Source organism: Pagrus major, chromosome 12, assembly GCF_040436345.1.
Source record: "Pagrus major chromosome 12, Pma_NU_1.0".
NCBI classification, from domain to species: domain Eukaryota; kingdom Metazoa; phylum Chordata; class Actinopteri; order Spariformes; family Sparidae; genus Pagrus; species Pagrus major.
This window is the reverse complement of record NC_133226.1, coordinates 27,095,362-27,109,768: the sequence shown is the minus strand read 5'-3', so window position 1 is coordinate 27,109,768 and position 14,407 is coordinate 27,095,362.

Genomic DNA, 14,407 nt, shown 5'->3' with positions numbered 1-14,407 from the left:
ATTTAACTTGTACTTATACTTTACACCATGTAATCTACTTTGTAAACTGAAGATTTGGAGAAATGGAAAACCTCTTCGACTGAACGCCTGCAATTGATGATGCATTAAGTATTGTTTTAACATCAGAACTTTTACTTGTAGTGGAGTAATATTTCAGTAATGTAAATTTAAAAAGCCCAAAAATCACAAAAAGGTGGTTTAACATGAATTATTATGGACCTTAAAGGAACTTGTATCAGGGATCGGAGCCGTTATTGTCAGCATCTGCTCATCAAAAACACTGACTCAAACAGAAGACAAGCTGAAACTGCGATGATATCATCTGCGAAATGATTCATAGAAAGATGATCGACACGTTCAGCACAGATGTGTGTGGTGTGTCTACAGCAGGCCTAATGTCAGGGGTGGTAAGATGATACAATGCCGCCGTGTAGTCTCTGTAGTCTATTAGCTCATTTAAAAAAATCCATCTCCTCAACATCAGGCGTAACATGCTACTCTATTTGTATCTGCAGTCCCTGGAGTGGAGAGTGCACACTGAAGTGTTGAGACTGGGTTAAGTGCCTGAGCGCAGCGTGGCAGGTTGATGTATGGTGTTCCTGCTCACCTTTGCTCTGCAGGATTAGATAAAACATCAGTTTGGATCTGTCATTTGAACGTAAGCGTCGAGGACTCCACGGCGACGTAAAAGCAGCCCAACAGATTTTGGTGCAATGCAGCAATGAAATGAAGTGAGAAATGTGTTCTAACTAAGTTTGTGCTCGGCCAGATGATGAGACGCCGACTCCCTCTGGTCACGGATGCATCTAAACACCAGGCCAACGAGAACAATCTCACCATCCTGGAGCTTCAGGGTGAGAAATAAAAAGACGTGTCGTTATCAGGATTCACACTGCAGCAGCTCCCACAATGAAGCCGGTCAGTTTGGTTGGCGCACGGAGGAAAAAACGTGAGCAGTTGTACAAGTTTTTAAGTCATTAAGATAAGTGCTGATGTTCATCTAACTTTGTTTCATCACCTGTCAGTGATCAATATGTGACACTGTGCTAACTGGAGACAGAACAGTAGTAAATGACTTAACATGCTTCACTGCTTTCTTGACAAAGCGTCAGCTGCAAAGATGAATAGTTCTCTGAAAATCTGGAGGAGGAAGCCAGGTGTAGATCCAGACCTTCTGGAGGAACAAACACCTGGAGTCTCATCAGATTCTGCTCTGATGGGAGGAGAGCTCAGAGATTAACTGTTTATCAGCCTGACTGCAGCAGTGATCCGGAGGTGACCGTCCATCGTCGGGTGTTTCTGTTCTGTAATGTTGACTGCTGACTGGAGCTGGAGGGGAAATGTACTTTACTTCATGAACGTAACGTTACAGAGAAACCAGAGTCTCTGCTGAGTGCTGACTTCACTCAGAGGTTGACCTGAATTCAAACACACAGACACTAGTTTACGGCTAATTTACAGTAAAGTATCCGACTGTTTGGGGCAAATAAACACAAATGATACCGCGATCAAACTCGCTTTACTGGCGGTGAATTCACCATTAAACAACCACCACTGCTGACAAAAATCTATCCGATGTGACTCAGACACAAATGTTCACAGACGAGGTGTTTTAAAGTCACAACTCAACAAAAATATATAGCAAAGGTTTAGTCATTTCTAGACATTCTACTGCATATCATATCATTAAAAATGGCAGTAAAAGCTTCAGACGTCCTTTCTTTATTGCTGAAAACAGATTTACAGAGCACCTAACCACAGTCCTCTTTGCAAACTTCCCCCAAACTCATTTCCAGTGACGGAGCTCCTCCGACTGAGCGCCTGACGTGTGAGACTAAAGGTCGAACTCTGTGATAAACCTCATGATATGCTCGGAGGGTTTCTGCACCAAATGGCCGGGAAGAAAATAGCCAATCAAGCCGCCGCACTGCAACACCGAGAGAACTTTTTTATAATCGAGGCAAAATGAATAATGATGCGTAACAGGCTGGCAGGTCTGTGTGTAATCCTGCTGTAGACTCACCTCCTCCATGCTGATCTGTGGTTTCCCCTTCATGACTGACAATCCCCCCCCTCCTCCCATCATCTCCTCTCTCTCATCCAAGAATCTCAAAGTCATGGTCTTGATGGCGACGCAGAACACGAGAGAAATCCCTCTTATGTTGACATTTCATTATTCATGACAGGCTCACTGTTCTGCTCCTCATGCAAATGGTCATTAATGTTGACATTTAGAAACCTTTCCGTGCCTTTTGAGCTGCAGAGATAATTCTTTAAAGTCCAGTCCAAATGTCCGGTCCCCTTCTGAGGCGACCTATGTGACAATTTCACACATATATACAGCTATTAAAGGGATGCATATGGATAAACAGGAAGGAATGGCATTTCAACCCACAACCTTTGCCTTTTTTCCTCCCGTAAACAGGAAGCTGATATCGTTTATGGCCGTCTTTTATTTCCTCTTTGATGGCGCCTCCCCTCGCCCTCGCTGTGATGCTGTGATTGGGGTTATTATAACGGCGCCCGTATGATGTGATTTTAGCAATCAGCAAAAAAAAATTCCTGCGAGCTCTGAATCAGCAGTCCACGGAGAGAGAAGAAATGATTTCCTCGCAGTCGTGCTGTCATGGCCCGCTGACGCCATCCAGCTACATTCATTAATCACTCAAATACACACACACACACTCTCACACACACACACACACACACACACACATACAGTAGATGCACACACTCGTGCACTCTGCAGGTGCGTGCTCTGGGACCCTGGAAGACGAACTGTGCAGGGTGAAATGGAGTAAATGTTTTCTGCAGGACATCGTTGCAATCCAAAACACTTCTTTTAGTACGGTAACGGCCATTTCAACAGTTTAAGATCCCGCTCTGCATGCGACACACTGATCGACGATATGTAAATGCACGTGGTGTGTGTGCGCAGAGCCCTACAGGCTTTCTGCGGCGCCCACAGATGGCTGCAGTGAGCATTTGTTAATGCACATCGTGTGAGTAAAACTACACGTCAAGCTCAGCAGATGCTACGCGAGTGAGGACTTCGACAGAAATAGCGCAGGAATCACAAATCACAAAGCTTATTGTGATACGAGTTTCACCCTGAAAGAGAAATCGATCAGCTGTAGGGCTTCAACCAGCTTTCTGTGGAAGACTGAGGATGGTGCTGATTGAGTTTGAGTTTGTGATTTTGATTAATACTGGAAACAGTGAAATACAAAAGACAATCAAAGTTTGTTATCTGATCTTTATGCTGCAACCGCTCTGTGGATGCTGGCGGGGAGCTCGTAAAGAATAAAGAATAATAAAGGTTACAACAGCTGCTGCAGATCATCTTCACCAACGACTTATCAGAACTCGGAGAGCTCTACAAAGTTCACACTTCACCAACACTTATTTTGCAAATAAGGTACATGTACTGTAATCCAGCAAATGCCCTTTCCAAAAACAGTGAAACTAGTCGACAACATGTTGAGAACGACTTCAGCTCTGCATGAAACACGTAGCTTCCTTATTCATTTAAAGGCACGGTACGTTATTTCTGCCACAAGGGGTCTCAATCAAAACAAAACAATAAACAACGAACACTGCTGGTGACAATCTAACAGTTAGTAGATGAGGTAATGTTTTAAAGGCACAACATGTACGAATCAAAAATTATAAACAGCATGTGAAGAAATAAATAAATAAGTTACATCACGTTATGTTGAAAAACGTCGATGTATTATCTTGCAGAGGCATCAACTGAAGTTAGCATGCCAACCACCTAGCCCCAGCCCCTCCAGTACCACAAGAGGACAGTCCCACATACAGTACCAGCCTCTGGATTCAGGTGCTGACTCACACCCGACCTCTCGCTCCTCTCACGCTTCTTACATACTGCACCTTTAAACTTTTATTCACGTTACGTTCAGTCTGACCTCCTTCCTCTCTGACTCTCTCCCAGAAGTCACAGCGACAGGCGACCAAATGAAACTCGTTGTTACCTCGACTAAAGTTACAAGTTTTGACTCCCGAACATCTACACTCTCTTAGAAACAAGTCCTCTGCTTCTCCCAAAACCAGGCTGATGAACGAGCACTTTCAAACCCGCAGCCTCGAGAGGTGGCTGAAGTAGCGCGGCTGTCGGGGGAGCAGCAGTGTGGAGGAGCTTCAGATTAAAGTGATGAACACACACGACATCATACAGCAGCATCCTGCTCAGAGCGCCGACACGCTGAAACACACAACGTCGTATATTCACTGCTGCAGAGGGAACCATCCAACAACACAGCACTCGATCTGGGTTCTCCTCCTGATGTGCAGCACACACACACACACACACACACACACACACACACACACACACACACACACACTCTGCTGCCTGATTGCTCGTATATAATGATGGCTGTGGGGGTTTACCGACTGCTGGAGTTTGGCCAGCTGCTGCGGGGGTCCCTGTGTGGATGCCCAAACCACAATTTGATGGAAAGTGTGTGTGTGTGTGTGTGTGTGTGTGTGTGCGTGCATGTGTGTGTGTGTCTGCCTTCTTTGTGTCTTTTCTTAGTTTTGTTTTTTGTCAGACCGACTTTTTTTTTTACTTTGATGATTATTTAATTCACTTTCTTGCCAACAGTTATATCAGAAGATCATTCTCATGTCTGTACAGTAGATATGCTCATGGTTAAGTTAGCTTAGCATAAGGTGTAAAGAGGCCTAGGTAACAAAATTCACTGACCGACACCTCTACAGGTGCGGTCGAACAGAGAGCGAAGCAAACATGCGTCATTCACATAAATGTGACTGCTGGACTGTTTGTCCAACTGTAAACTGTACAAGCTAATTAGCTTTTTTCATTTCAGTTTGCTTGCACTACATTACATAGAAACCCCAGTTATGTCTCATGTCAACATTTATGAAGCAGACGCATAAAGCTTGGGAATAAGTGCACATTTTTTGCTCAAAATGAAGCAACTAACAGTGTCTTTTCGTAGACTTTATATACAAATGTGCTGCTGTTAAATGTCGCCTTGCATTTTTATCTGAACACACACTAACCTACAGATATTATCCACCGTATGCGTCACCTTCTGGCCTTTACATGGTCATTTTAGACGATGCTCGTGGTTCCACCAGGATCACCACGGCACGTTTTAGCTGTGTCCCAGAAGCAGCTCTCCGCTCTGCTCCGCGGAGAACGCATCGAGTCTAGAACCGCACGATATTAACACCATATTCTGCGATATGAAAAAATATACATATATTAGCTCTTTTTGGAAAGAATTACGGCAATGATTTTGAAGGGGAGTGCATAAAGTAGGCCCGACTTTGTTAGATAAAATGATGAGAACACACGTAAAGCAGACGAATAATGAAACTATTTCACTATGACGTCTACTCAACCACTGAAGAAGCACAAAAATCCAGGGAAATGACGAAATAAACACAATCTGAGCACGTCAACATCATCAGGAGAAACAGCTTCACAGTGACTATTAGTAAGAATTCTCCAAATGTTGAACTATTCCTTTAAATTTCCTTTAACTCTTTCTGTTACTTATAAACTGACACCTGACTCCTCCTCAGTCGACACTTCAGGGATCATAAAGCTCGATCCGTGCGTCCTCTTCTCTCGGTGTGGTTGCACATTTTTGATTGGCTCCACCATGTTAACCTCTTTCCAGGCGAGCGATTGGCTGACAGATTGCTTCCTGGCCTTCTGCCCCGGCCCTCATCCTGACATGTGGCGCAGACCCCTGCGAGCCAAACCCTCCTTTCTGTTTAGTTTCCTATCAGAGGCAGATGAAGCCGAGATAACTCACAATAGAAGACGGTTAAACGGACTGAATGGACGCCTGGATTGTCATCCGCAGAGCTAAAGCAAACACTGAGGTATATCCAGGCCTAAAGCAAACATTCATTTACTGACTTGGGTGTTTGACAAACATCTATTCAAAGTGATTTTTTTTTTCCTCCAGTCTGAGACACAAACACCTGCTCAGAATTTCTACATGTTTGAGCCAATCAAACTTCCCGTTCAGCGTGGCCGTGCAGCTTTATGCAAAACTCATCAGTCACTTTCCTCCTCTTTGTTCCACACGCAGCGCTCACTACACTGCAGCCTGCAACCGGCTGAGCCCGGCCCACAGACCACGTACAGGAAGGAGCATCAATCACCGCCGAGTCTTTTTGACGCAAGTCGCGTCCCATAATTAGATTTCGGGCCGTCCTGCTGCCTGGGAATCAATCGTCCCTGCGCAGCCCTGCACGGTACAGTTAGATGACTCTCCCCTGCACTGCACCGAGCATTAAATCCTGAGGAATGGATGGATCTGCTCTCTCTCTCTCTCCTGTGTGTGTGTGTGTGTGTGTGTGTGTGTGTGTGTGTGTGAGGCTCACTGCAGAGTCACTCCGCCTGCATGTGCACGCTCAGCGGACGGGAAAGCTCGGGGTTTCCTCCGTCGTGCGTGTAACTCATCTCACGAGTGTGCACGTCACCATCACACACACACACACACACGTGTAAGATCTGAGAAGTCGTTACATTTTATGGTTAATGCTGCAATATGTGAGACTTTTAGCTGAAAACATTCAATTACAAACAGAAACAGTTTGACATCTGTGTGTTGTGTTGCAGAAGTATCTACTGAAGTCAGCATGCTAACCAGCTAGCCACAGCCTGTCCTGGTCCGAAGCTCCTGTGCTAGCTGTGTTAACACCACTGACCGCTAACTGCACGGCTAACTGACCCATGGACACAGCGTTGGAGGCTCCACTTTGTGGGTTTAAAGACACCCTGATCTTCGGTGTTGCGCTGTAGAGACTTCTGTCGACCAAACCGGCTAACGTCTGGTTTAATATAATCATGTGGTTCTTCTACACCGGCGAGTGAGCTAGATGTGTTGTTTTTAATACTAAATCAACTTAAATTCAAACATTATCATTTGAACGGCTGTTTTTCTGTGTTGTCAGACTTCAGCAAGGCTTCGTGACCGTTGTGCATCACATTTACACTGATGTTACGATATATGCCAAAGAAACGATCAGCCGTTGAGCCTACGTGAGACTTAAATTTTCTAGTTTGGTGCTCTACCTGGGGGGTTGAACCAAGGACGTTACATTACATCTGGACACGGCGTTGGAGGCGGAGCCCCGGTCATTCCTATGAAAGCTGCTCAGTGGTGTTTTAAAGGCAAAATGGCACGACTTCCGTGTAGAGCTAGCTCATTAGAGACCGAGTTTAGCGTCCGGTTAACTTGAATAAAGATAAAATAATTTAATCTTGCGGCTCTTCTAGACTTTATTGGACCGAATGACCAAATTCTGACAGTGAAACAAGTTATTTCGCGAAGGTTGTGACGCTTAGCTACGTGTTTTGGGGCCACGGTGCATCACGTGACGATGTAATGACACCGTTTGGCCACTACGAGCACTGGCTCCAAAGTCTGGCACTCATCCTGGGGGGTTGAAATGAGCTAACTAGCCAACAGCAGCTGCAGTTAGCGGTTACTCTGGTGAAATGCTGCCCCCTGCTGGTGCGGGTATGAATTTGACAGGTGGCCAAATCTTACATACTGCACCTTTAAATTGTGCCTTTTTGATGCATTTCATTCAAAAATAAACTTTAAGGATGAATTAAATGAATCAGGCGTGATTTTCTTCCTGCAGTCACACCTCATCACTCTCCTGCAGGATAACTCTTAAAAAAGTTCCTCAACTTTTCCCTCAATCACGCGCACAGACGCGCTGATTCATCATGTTTCACCGCCGTCAGCAGAAGAGGAGCGTTTTTAAATCACCTGCTGCATCCGACGCGTCTTATATCTCCATCTGTGCATGTGAAACGAGCCACACAGGCGGGTGGAGAAGATGAGATCTGCCTCACTACAGAGGAGGTGAAGTTACAGTTTGGCACATCTACAGGAGAAGGAGAAAGCAGAGGAGATACTCACAGGCTGCAGAGGACCGGAGGCATCGCACCGAGCTCAGGAGCGTCCTGGCGTCTTTACGCAGCGGCGGCGGCGGCAGCAGCAGCGGGGAGAGGAGGCATCGCGCTCAGCTTCTCTGCCTTCTTGTCTTCTTCGATGCAGCAGCGGGTTTTCTCTTCTGCTGCAGTCCGAGGAAGACGAGAGAGGCTGAGGGGAGGTGGGAAGCGTGAGTGCGATGGGGGGGGAGGAGGAGGGAGGAGGAGGAGGGGGAGGGAGGAGGGGAGGGAGTAACAGGCAGACTGAAATCAATAGGCTGATATCCTACAGATACACATGCATCATGTGAGCAGGTCCGTGTGATTCAGTCCAGCAGTGATGCAGGAGAACAAAGCAGCAGTGAAATCAAACGAGGCTCCTGAGGAAGAAGTTTACTGAGGATCTGCAGGGAACAGCTGGAGGACCACACTGCCAACATGAATGAAACCACCCAGAGGCTGTCTTTAAAGGAACAGTTCACCCAAAAATCTCAATCCAGACATCATCTCCTCCCTCCATGCTGACGTAAAGTCAGGTGAAGTCTCGTCGTCCACAAAACATTTCTGGAGCTTCACAGTGAAACAGAGTTGCAGAAGCGAAATCTTCACTGTAGCTGCGAAGCTAAAAGCCTTAGCGGGTGCACAAGCTCGACCGCACATCGAGGGTGTAAATAACACCTTTCCAATCAATTTGGGATTTCGGTGCTTCTGGAGACACTTTCACTGGATGAGCTGTGTGGAGCCATTTTATCTCCTCCCTCCATGCTGATGGAAAGTCAGGTGAAGTCCACAAAACATTTCTGGAGCTTCACAGTAAAACAGAGTTGCAGCATTCTGCTGAACAAAACAAAAAAACAACCAGAAAAAGAAAGAGAAAAAGATAAAATGTCTGCATACAGCTCGTCCAGCCTAATCTAGGTCTCCTGAAGCCCCGAGATCCCAGACAGATTTGACAAGCTGTTATTAACAACCTGTTCAAAGCTGAAATCTCCACTGTAGCTGCAAAGCTAACAGCGTTAGCATGGATCCCGTCTGAACTGGGTGAACGAGCTCAGCCGAGCATCAAGAGCGTAAATTATGTCTTTTCAAATCAATTTGGGATCTCAGGGCTCTGATCAGCGAGAGGAGAGAGGACCAGAGTCTCCGCTGAGTGCTGAGTTCAGTCAGAGTCGACCTGAGCTCAAACACACAGACTCAGTTTGTGCTGTTGCTCGTAGCTTACGGCTAATGTGCCGTGACGTCATCTGGCTGTTGTGTGGTGAATAAACACAAATGATCCCACTGTTGAAATGTCCCTCTGTGGTTCTGAACGCACCTTTAAACAACGACCAGCTGACGCACAAATGTTCTCAGACGAGGTGACGTTTTTCTTCACGTCATGTTGAGCCTCGTTCTTCTTCGCTCTCTGACTCTCTCCAGACGACCAAATGAAACTCACCACTACCTCGAACTTACCTCGTGGATTTCTCCACAAATGCCCAGTCGTTTTTATACATTTTAATGCAGAGATCTTTCATATCATATCTTTATTATTTTACATTCACTGTAGCTCACATGAGGTAAAGATAAAACCCTCGTATGTAATGTAAGGATGCACTCAGCGTCTGCATCTGAACGGTGTCAGCCGACGCCAAACAGGCTCCCAAAGACGTCGGAGGCGAAGAGAGTTCAATGCGGACGTCTGGGCAGAGAGAGTAAGCAATCCCCCAAAAAGCCATTCTACTCTGCATGGCTAGAGAAGAGGCCATTATGAACTCCAGTGAATGAGCACTCCTCTGCTCCGCTCGCAGAAATAACCATTACAGGAGAAATCTCAAGGAGCGAGGAAGGAAGCCTGCGAGGACGACCCTCTCACTCAGTCAGATAAAAGATGCAGACACATTTGCATTTCTATCCAGCAGCTGTTGTTTAATTTCAGGGTTGAAACGAAGAAAACCAAACACACATTATTCATTATTCATATCAGGACATGCCAACACACACACACACACACACACACACATACACACACACACACACACACACACACACACACACACACACATGTATGACACACGTGTGCTTGACTGGCACCAACATGGAGACACGTTAACATAACATGAGCTCTGTTCTTGAGTTCAGACGTCCTGATCTCAGGCTGCCACCTGATAAATCTTTCTCTTTGTAAATTATCTCCTCTTTTTTTTCCTCCCTCTCTCTTTCATGAAGCGTCACCGTCGGTCTTTGATCAGTCACAAATACGCTCCGTCTCAGGATGTGAGCAGGTGAGTGGGTGGGAGAGGAGAACAAACAGCGAGAGGAAAGATAAAAAGAAGTTCTGTCGGTTTGTTTGCAGCGAGACAAAGCTTTTATTGTTCGGGTTGAACATGTTGTGTTGAAGTCGTCTGCGCAGGAGAAAAACTGGGCTCGATACCAACTGGATGAATTAAATAATAGTTAGGCTGTGAAACCCGCAATGGACAAGGTTCTGAGGGACGTCTTCTCTCCAGGTCCAGTGGGACAGATTTAAAGGGATCTGTTAGCAGGAACAGATTTTACTATTCATCATTATGTTTTCATTAGTTTATAATCATCTGAAGCTGAGACTTCACGCTGCGTTCTACAGGACACGTGTCTATGACCTGGTTTTTCTGACTTTGTTTTGGTCCGGTTCAGGTTCTTCTCAGGTCCATGTTTCCACCAGTGGGTTTAAGGGTGGATGAGCCCCCTCAGTTTGAGCTGGGCCAACTCACCTCGGGCCTCCCGGTTCATGTCAGGGAAGATCACGTTGAAACTTCTATTAAAACCTTAAAAAAAATCCTACAGCGGTACTCAAATACTTTTTAAGTTATGATTTTTGAAGTTTGGCCCTCTGAGCTACATTTCAGCATTTCAGTGATTCTGTGTTTGTGTCTTCTCAACCTCAACAATTATTTATTTTTCACTGGATTGGGTTGAAATTTGTCCCGAACATCCAGGAAACCCTGAGGAAACATGGCAACATGTTTTTATTTCAGTAGTTGTTGCTGAATGTTGACAGTCATCAAACAATAACAGGAAGTTTTTTTTAGTTTTTTTTATTACCAGAATGAAGAATCTGTCGGTTTCAGAGATTCACATCTCCACTAGTTTCCAAACTTTGGTTCTTCTGGAGGATTAATATCGTTCTGTCACGTCTAGAAGTTGTTTTGTCCTGAGTGCCACAGATTTTGTTAAAAAGCTTCACAGCTGAAAAACTTTTCCTAAGAAGGATTTTTTTAATTTCACTGAAACTTCAGTATGAGAAAGAGAGTACGACACAGAGGCGAGTTCTGTAGAAAGACGGTTCTGTTTATTCCAGGACCGACCGGACATTTATATGACTCAGAATCTGTTCGCACAATCACACTTGTGTAGTGATGATCTGGACCACCACCAAAATGTCACGATGATCTTTGCCTCATTGTTTCATATCTTTCCTAGTATTTCATACTTACGTGTGTGTGTGTGTGTGTGTGTGTGTGTGTGTGCTTATTAGGTGTGGTGTCATTCGTATTTCCCAATCTTCTGTTTATCTCAGAGCCCAAAGCAGAAAAACACTTCATATATTTAAAGGTCAAGACTTAGTCAGGCCAGATTTCTCAACAATACAAGTGACGATGCACAGTCACACAGGCGTCATCACTTCCTCACTTCCTGTTCGGTACTTATGAATGAACTTGACATTTATTATTTTTTTTGCAATCTTCTCTCAACCTCTCAATATCACAGCCTTCGGGGAGTACACTTAGATAATATACTGCAAAACTGTTTGGAGTAATTTAGTTGGATGTGTGATATGGAGTTTAATTGATTTCTAATTATTCGCCCCGGTGGGCGCATAATTTCATGCGTAAAAAACAAAGGGGGTTGTTAGCAAGGTCTGCTTCAGAATGCATCAGGATGCACCGCTTTGTTTTCCCTGTAATTACACACTCCACTCATCTCCCACACACACACACACACACACACACACACACACCTTTGAAAAATGTATTTTGAGAGGTAGGTAATTACTTGTTTTCGCTATTACTTCCAAACCACTGAGTAAGTACTTTAAGAGTGACTGACTCGTACAAACTAACAGACAAACTGAAGTTTACTCAGATCGTCAGCTTCACTTCTGTTCTCGTGATATCGACGACCAATGAGGAAAACACGTGACACAGGATTCACATGTGATGAGTTTCAGATGAGGTAAGCATGTTGTTTCACATGTTTTGGATGTTTCACATGTTGAAATGTGAAATGAACATGTGAAGAAGCAAATCTCATGTGATGTGAAGCATTCAGGGGTACAGACGCTCTTCAGACTGTGGAGAGGATTCAGAGGCACATGTGGATTTCAGAAGTTTCACATGTGAAGCTTTTTCGGGGGGGCAGTTTGTTTTTGGACGTTTTGTTTTCAGACGTGAAAAAAATATAAAAATGCAGAAACAGATGAAGAAGCAAACTTTATGTGACGCGTGGTTTAAGAGTGAGGTGCATGAGACTTCTGTACGTTTCCCGTGAAAATGTGTAAACATGTGAACTTTGCATGTGAAGGAGCAAATTTCTATATGACACATTTCACATGTGCAGCCTTCAGAGGCACATGTGGATTTTGGACGTTTAACGTGTAGCATTTGAAGGCACATGTGGTTTATCGTACATTTTGGACACTTAAAACATTGGAGGTCACTGTGGATTTTGGAAATTTCAAGTACAAATGTTTGAAAATGTGTAATTCACATGTGAAGAAGCAAATTTGTTGTGACACGTGATTTTTTTTACAAATTTGACATGGGAAGCATTCAGGGCATATGTGGTTTCTGGACGTTTCACTTGTGAAAATGTGTAACTCACACGTGGAGAAGTGAATGTTGATGTGATTTCATGTGCAGTGTTTTGTTTCCACATGTGGAAATTTGGATCCACATGTGAAAAAGCAGCTTACACGTGAATGTGTGTAATTCAGGTGTGAAAATGTAAAATCTCACATGAGGAGATTTTCATTCACGTGTGACAATATTTTGTTTTCACGTGTAAAATGTTCAATTTGTGAAACTGTGATTTTCACATGTAGGAAGCAGATTTTTACATGATGTTTTCATCGAGGCTGAGTCATTTAAACCCTCCACACTCATGAAGAAGATACTGACCCACTCAGCCGGACACACCACAGCAGACTCGCCTCCGACTTGTGTTTCCACCCGCTCATGAAGCCCCATAAAGGAGCTCGTGAGGGTTGAGATACTGTCGAGTGGTGTTAAGTAACAAGACAAACGGCCTCTGGAATAGCCCCGGCAGGTTAAAGCAAGGTTAATTACATTTCTTAACACACAGGGGTGAAGGGTTGCAGAAGAGGAGGAGAGTGCAGGAGGATGAGAGGAGGGGGGATGAGTTTAACGACAGAGAGGAGGAGTCAAGAGACAAAATTATTATTATTTCCTGTTGTTGGAGACCAGCAGGATTCATGACGTGTGTGAAAAGTAATGTGCAGCCTCTCGCAAATAAAAGCTGGTCATGAAATGTCTCCATGTTCCAGTCGTGTCACCGTGATCCTCCGTGTAACACCTTAATACGACACTTTCAGTTTGTGTGAGTGGAACAAGGCACCGTAATGAAAGCTCTCCGTCACACCTGAGCTGCAGCGAAGATAATGGGGGATGAAATAAATACAGTGAATGAGCCGGTGGAAAAGCTATTTTTGCCGTCTGTTCATTCTCTGTCCCGGAGAGGTCCATGACAACGGCCCGGTTTGCCTTCGCCCTGTGATCTTTTAATGCGTCACGTCTCCAAACCCCACAGAGAGCACATGCTTTTGTCTACAAACCTGCAAATGCCAAAGTGTCAAGTTGTTTTGCTGCTCGGAGGACAAAAAAATGACGCAAATGGTTATTTAGAGGCAGATTGAGATTTAGTTCTTTCTGCTAATGGACGTTTCGCTGTTTGTATCCGGTTATTACCTGAAGCTTTGGAGCAAAACAAGACTAATGTCATCGTATTTATGTGTTGTGATGATTTCAGAGCTGGAGCGAAAATATGCAAGAAAACAAAGAAGAGTAAGAAATGATTTTTATTGTTCTGCTCAGCATAATCTCTCTCTAATATCTGACCGTTATGAATGTTTCCTCTCTGTTTAGGTACAAACGCAGCGTCACACAGAAGCAGCTTGTTTTCTGAGCATTAAAGGACCAAACTGTCCAGTGTGACACAAACCTGATGATGCTGGAAAATGCTTCAGGGCTGTGACCTTCCTCTCTTCTTTCACTTTCTTTTCTCATCACAGGAGCAAATGGAAAACAGAGGAACACTACCATCTTTAAAACTGTTTGCGTTCTCATTACAAGCTCTGCAAATTACATTTGCGTGTCACTTTTAATGGGAGACACTGTCGGTCAGGGGTCTTTAATTAAAATTCAAAGAGGTCCAGTTACTGAAATTTCCCAGCAAAGGTCCGAAGCTCATAATGTC